Source organism: Nannospalax galili, unplaced genomic scaffold, assembly GCF_000622305.1.
Source record: "Nannospalax galili isolate Female #2095 unplaced genomic scaffold, S.galili_v1.0 scaffold955, whole genome shotgun sequence".
Classification (NCBI taxonomy): Eukaryota; Metazoa; Chordata; class Mammalia; order Rodentia; family Spalacidae; genus Nannospalax; species Nannospalax galili.
Window position 1 is genome coordinate 165,098 of NW_008336901.1, and position 7,329 is coordinate 172,426.

Sequence of the window (7,329 nt, forward strand, 5' to 3'; positions counted from 1 at the left end):
ATCTTCTTGGTCAATTGTTCCTTTGATCAGAATGAAGTGGCCCTCTTTATCCCTTCTGATTAGTTTTAGTTTAAAGTCTACTTTATCAGATATTAGAATTACATGCCTGCTTTTTTCTTGGTACCATCCTTTTACCTTAAGGTAGTGCCTGTCCTTGAAAGTGAGATGAGTTTCTTACAGAAAACAAAAAGGTGGGTATTGTTTTTTAATCCATTCAACTAGTCTGTTTCTTTTGACTGGGGAGTTCAATACACTGATAGTTAAAGTTATTAATGAAAGGTGTGTATTGAATCCTTTTTATTTCTGTTCACATTTTTGGTGTAGCTGTGCATTTCCATAGTTATACCTTCATTAAGTTTCTTTCCATAACCCCTTGGGTATAGTCATTCCTTTCTTCAGCTCTTTGTATTGCTTCAAGAACTCTCTGAAGAGCTGGTTTTGTGGACATGAATTCTTTCAGCCTGTTTATGTCATGGAAGATTTTTCTTTCCCCTTCAACTATAATAGACATTTTGGATGGGCAAAGTAATCTGGGTTGACATCTGTGGTCATTTAGAACAGGGAATGCTTTGGCCCAGTCTCTTCTGGCTTTCATAGTTTTCACTGAAAAGTCAGCTGTAATCCTAATGGGTTTTCCTTTGTGACTTATTGTTTTCTTTTGCAGTTTCAGTACTCTTTGTTCTGTATGTTTAGGGTTTTTTCTATGCTGTCCCGTGGAGAGTTTCTTTTCTGGTCCTGTCTATTTGGTGTTCTGTATGTTTCTTGTATTTGTATGGGCACGTCTTTCTTTAATTTTGGAAAATTTTCTTCCACAATCCTGTTCAAGATCTGGTCCATACCATTATCCTGAGAGTCTTCTTCCTGTGTGCCTATGATTTGTTAAGTTTGGTCTTTTTTATGGTGTCACATAATTCCTGCATATCCCATTCTTGTGTTTTCTTAAATTTTTCATAATCTTTGCTTGAGTGGTCTAATTTGTCCACTTTATCTTCCAGTGTTGATATTCTGTTTTCCATTTTGTTCATACTATTGGTGATGCTTTCTCCTGTCTTTTTTAATTGGCTGAGTGTTTCACTTCCTTCTTCATTTCAGCCTGAGTATTCTTCAATATTTCTCTTTTCTGAATTCATTCAGAAGTTTTTCCCAATTTTCTTTCAGTTCTCTGATTTCTTTCTTTGTGTGCTCTTTAAATTCACTGAATTCTTTTATCATGTTTGTAATTATTCTTTTGAGTTCCATGTCCTGTGTTATCTCTAGGGGGTTCTCACTGTACACCTCTAGAGGAATGATGGTACTTGATGGGGATGTATTAGATTTTTCATGTTATTTTTTTCTCTGTGACTTTGACGTGTGGATTTATTTTGTAGATTCTGGTTCTTGTGTGAGACTCAAGCCTTTCTTTGTTGAGTTTAAGTCTGCTTCTTGTAAACTTTCTGTGCCTTTGTAGTATACTTGTTGGGCACGAGAAGCTGTTGGTCTAGGCTTCAGTTTCTCTCTTTTGATTTTATATTAGAGTTGCCAAATTGCTTTCCTCTTGCTGCTCAGGAGTTCCCACAGAGGCCCAATTCAGATGAATAACAGATATTCTCAGGCTTTCTCCTAAGGTCTGGATCCCTCCAGGAAAGATGCTGGCCTCAGGAATTTGAGGGCTGGGCTGGCCTGGGGGCAGGGCCTGGGAAAGATGCTGGTGCCCCATTGCAAAGGCAGGTGGGGGTGATAAGAGGCCTGAGGGCTCCTGGGAACTACAGGGAGGAATTGGGTTGGTATGGATGCAAAGGACCTGGAAGCAGTGGAGAGTTTGTGCCAAGAGGTCAGTCCAGAGAGCTGGGGTGCCAAGACAGGAAAAGTGCCAGTGCCCCTGCTAGGAGGAGAGATGGGATGGGGGATCTGGGTGAATGAGGCTGGGGGAGTCAAGGTACAGTGGTCGCAGCAGCCAAACTTACCCAGGCAAGCTTCTGGCTCCAGGAAGCTGTGGGGTGGGGCAGCCCAGAGATGCAAAGGGAGGTGGGGACTAGAGGGAGGAATTGGTTTGGTCTGGATGAGGAAGCAGTGGAGAGTTTGGGCCAAGAGGTCAGTCCAGAGGTCTGGTGTGACAAGACAGGAAAAGTTCCAGTCCCCCTGCTAGGAGGAGAGATGGGGCCTGGAAGCTGGGAGGGCAAATGAGGCTGGGGAGTCAAGGTTGCAGTGAGGAAAAAATGAGAGATTTTTTAACTGACCACATCTTCATCATCACTTGATATTATGCCTGTATAATTATTAATATTATAATAGGGGCAAATTAAAAATAAACAACTTTTTATGTGCTTATTTGTTTCATGAATTGTCTGTTCAAATATTTTCTTACTTTATAATCTACATCTCTATATATTTAAAAATACTAATTAGCTTTCCTTATATTCTGGATGTAATTTCTTTGCCTCATACATATTTGCCAACTTCTATTTTCTAATATGTAGATTATATCTTGGGAAATAGTTTAAAATGTTGATGGTCTAGACTGGAGAAATGGTTCAGCAGGTAAGAACACTTGGTGCTCTTGAAGAAGGCCCAAGTTCAACTCCCAACACAAATGTTGGACAGATCACATCCTGTAATTTTAGCTCTAGAAGATCCAACTCTCTTTTCGGGCTTTCATGGGCCTCCATATTCATATGCACTTGCCACACCACCACACACACATGCATGCAAAAATTTAAAAGGTAAAATAGCCAGATCCCTACTTACCTATACCTTCCTCACACTCTGAGACCTAATTCTGGTAGTACAGTTTTCTCACCAGCCTAGGCAGACCCATCTAGGAGTCACATTAGCATGCACCCTTTCCCTCTTACAACTGAATTGGAATCACACCCCTCCCTCCAAAAAAAAATAACGAGTATCTTAAGGAGTGACCTGCAACTCTTCACACTTGATATGAAATCAAACAACTTTGGTTGACAACAGAAACAGAATTAAGCTTTCAGTCAACAGAAGCAAGCTAGAAACTCATATCAGACACACAACCAATGAAAGGAGCCCACATGTCCAGGTCATATTACAAAAACACAATTTGAAAGGCCAAGAAAATATGTCCCCCTTAAAATAACCATTAGTACTATATGTTCTCCAATCCGAATTACCTAGATGAACTCCAGAACACAGAATTTAAAAGAACAATCATAAACATGATCGAAGAATTCATTGGGTTCAAAGAAGACACAAACACCTCAATGAATTTAAAGAGGATAAGAATAAATTCCTGACTAAAGTCCAAAACTACAAATATTTGGCTGAATTAAATGACAAAGACAACTCAGGATTTGAAAAGTTAAAATTAAATGCACTCTTAGAAATACTAAAGAGAGCTCAAGCTTAAATGAAAATGCAATTGCAAATCTCAATAAACCAATTTGAAAGCTCAGGAAGGGGAAAACCTTACTAGTAGAACTAATCAATTAAAGGATAGACTATCAGGATGTGATAAAGGAATTGGACCACTCAATCAACAAATATGACAAAATTTTAATAACACATGAAAGGTATATGCAGGACCTTTAGTACATCATGAAAAGACCAAATCTGGGGGCTGGAGAGATGGCTTAGCAGTTAATATCTCTGGCTGCTTTTGCAGAGGACCAGGGTTTGATTCCCAGGACCCAGATGGAAGGTATAATCATTGGTAACTCCAGTTCTAGGGGAATCCAAAGCCCTCCTCTTGTGACTTCCACAGGCACTGTATCAGACTGGTGCACTTACACACATGCAGGCAATATATTCATACACATAAAATAATAAATAAAACATTTTTATAAAAAAAGAAAGACCAAATATACTAATTATAGGTGGAGAAGATGGAGAAGAATCCCAGACTAGTGACACAGACCAGATTGTAAACATGATTATACAAGAAATCTTACCCCAATTAAGGGAAGACATAGCCATACAGATCCAAGAAGTACATAGAACACTAAATAGACAAGACCAGAAAGAAAACTCTCATGGTATATCATAATAAAAACACTAAATATACAGAAAAAGGAGAGGGTATTGAAAGCTTCCAAAGAAATACTACAAGTCATACACAAATAAAAACCTATCAGAATTACATCTGACTTCTCAATAGAAACTTAAAAAGCCAGAGTCTGGAACAATTTACTCCAAGTTCTACATACTGCAGATGGCAACCCAGACTACTTTACCTATAAAAACTATCTGCTGGGGCTGGAGAGATAACCCAGTGGTTAAGAGCACTGACTGCTCTTGCAGAGGACCCAGGTTCAATTCAGAGCATCCTAATATGGCAGCTAAGAACCATCTTTAACTCCAGTCCCAGGGGTGTCTGACCCCCTCTTCTGACCTCCTTGGCATTGCATGACACAGGAGCATTCACAAACATGCAGGCAATACACTCCTATGCATAAAATAAAAATAATAAATAAAATATTTTTAAAAAGGAAAACTATCTGCCATAGTTAAAGGAGAAAGAAAATCTTTCCATGATATAAACAGGCTAAAATAATTCATGTCCACAAAACCAGTCCTTCAGAGAAATACTGGAAGCAATACTTCAGACTGAGGAGAGGAAGAAACATAGTGAAGAGGCTACAGAAAGAAAACAAATGAAATTATAATTACTGAAACACAAACAGTAACAATCAAATAATAGTAATCTTACACCCATTTCAATAACAACTTTAAATATTAATGACGTTGACTCCTCAATCAAAAGTCACAGGTGAGTTCAATGGATTAAAAAACAAAAATCCATCGTTTTATTTTCTATAAGAAACTCATATTATCTTCATGGATAAGCAGCACCTTAGAAATATAAGGATGTAAAAAATTATTTCAAGCAAATGGGACAAGGAAACAAGCAGGCATCACTTTTATAATATCTCACAAAATAGACTTTAAACCAAAAGTAGTTGGAAGAGATTAAGAAGGACACTTTATTCTGATCAAGGAAACAATTAACTTAAAAGACATTATAATCCTAAACATATGCACACCAAACTCTAGAACCCCAAATTCATAAAAAGCATACTTTTAGATTTCAAGACACAGGCCAACCCCAACTCTGTAATAGTAGGTGATTTGCATACATCATTTTCTCCAATAGACAAAAAATAAAGATATACATCAGAATTAAATGATGTCATATGTCAAATTGACTTGACAGATATCTATAGACTATTCCACCCAAATACCAAAGAGTATACATATTATTTAGCAGCCTCTGAACATTCTCTAAAATAGATCACATACTGGGACACAAATGTCAACAAATACAGAAAATTTTAAATAACTTGTATTTTATCTGACTGAACACAATGCCATAAATCTTAATATCAACACTAAAATAATCTCCAGTAATTACATAAAATCACAGAGCTTGAGCAACATATTACTGAATAATGAATTGGTGAAAGAAGAAATCAGGAAACATTTAAAAATTCTGGAGTTGGGCTGGAGAGATGGATCAGCAATTGAGAGCACTGACTGATCTTGCAGAGGACCCAGGTTTGAATCCCAGTACCCACATGGCAGCTATAAACTCTCTTTAACCCCAGTTCCAGGGGAATCCAAAGCCTTCTTCTGACCTCTGTGGCACTGCACAACATGGATGCACTCACATACTTGCAGACAATACACTCATACACATAAAATTAAAATAATATTTTTTTTTAATTCTGGAGTTAAATGAAAATGAAAACACAACATGACAGAACCTATGGGACACATTAAAATCAGTCTTAACAGGGAAATTTATAGCTCTAAGTGCCAACATTAAAAAATTAGAAAGAACAAAACCAAATGATTTAATGATGCAACTCAAGAATTTGGAAAAATAAGAAGAAACCAAACCAACGTTCAGTAGATAAGAATAATGAAAACCAGTCCAGAAATTACTAAAATACAAACAAACAAACAAACAAACAAACAAACAGAAACACTACAAAAAAATCACTGAATCTACGAGCTGGTTCTGTGAAAAGATAAAACAAGATTAACCAAAACTTAGCACAGTTAACCAAAAGAAAGAAGGTGACAGACAAATCAGAGAAATAGGAAAACACTACAACAGACACAAAAGAAATTCAGAATATTATAATTGAATATGTTTTTAAAAACCTATATGCCATTAAGTTAAGAAAAATTTAAAAGAAATGAACTTCTAGATTCGTCTAAACCTCCAAAGTAATACCAAGAAGTGATCAACAACTTAAACAGATCTATAGTAAATAAGGATATTAAAAGAGTAACGAAAACCCTTTCTACTAATAAAAATCCGGGTTCAGTTGGATTCACAGCAGAATTCTTCCAGACTTTCAAAGAAGAATTACAACCAATAATTCTTAAATTGTTAAAAAAAAAAAAAAGAAAGAAAAAAAAAGAAACAGGATAAGCACTTCCAAACTCTATGAGGACAGTATTACTAATAGCGAAACCAGGTGCAGACACAACAAATAAAACTAAAAACCAATATCCATGATGAACATAGATGCAAAAACTTTCAGTTAATACTTGGAAATTGAATACAGGCATATATCAAAAAGATCGTCTACCATGATCGACTTGGCTTTATCCAGGGACATGCAGGCATGATTCAACATAAATAAGTTGACAAATATAAAAAGTCATATAAATGTACTTAAAGACAAAACTCATATGATTATCTCGATGCAGGAATGGCCTTTGACACAATCCAATATGTCTTCATAATAAAAGTTCTAGAGGGAACAGGACTGGAGGGAACATATCTCAACCTAGTAAGATCTACATAAGACAAACCACAACCAACATCATCCTAAATGAATAAGACAAGAGAGGGAAATTAAAGCGGCACTAATTGGAAAAGAAAAGGTCAAATTATCCCTAGCAACAAAGTGACAGAATAGAAGATCACCTTACAAAAATCAGTAGCCTTTCCATATAGAAATAACATGATACTGACAGAGAGGGAGAGAGGGAGGGAGAGAGCGAGGGAGAGAGACAGGAGAAAGAGATCATGAAAACATAAAAAAATCTAGGAATATACCTAACCAAGGAGGCTAAATACCTCCACAGTAGAAACTTTAAGTCTCTGAAAAAAAGAGATTGAGGAAGACACTAGAAGTTGGAAAGACTTACCATGCTCATAGATTAGTAGAATTAATATTGTGAAAATGACCATCCTATGAAAAACAATTTTCATGTTCAATGCAACCTCAATCAAAATCCCCATGATACTCTTCATAGAAATAGAAATCAAAACATTTAAAAATGAATATGGAATCACAAAAGACTCTGGATAGCCAAAGCAATCCTGAGCAAAAGAAACAAGGCTGGAGGTATAACCATACCAGATTT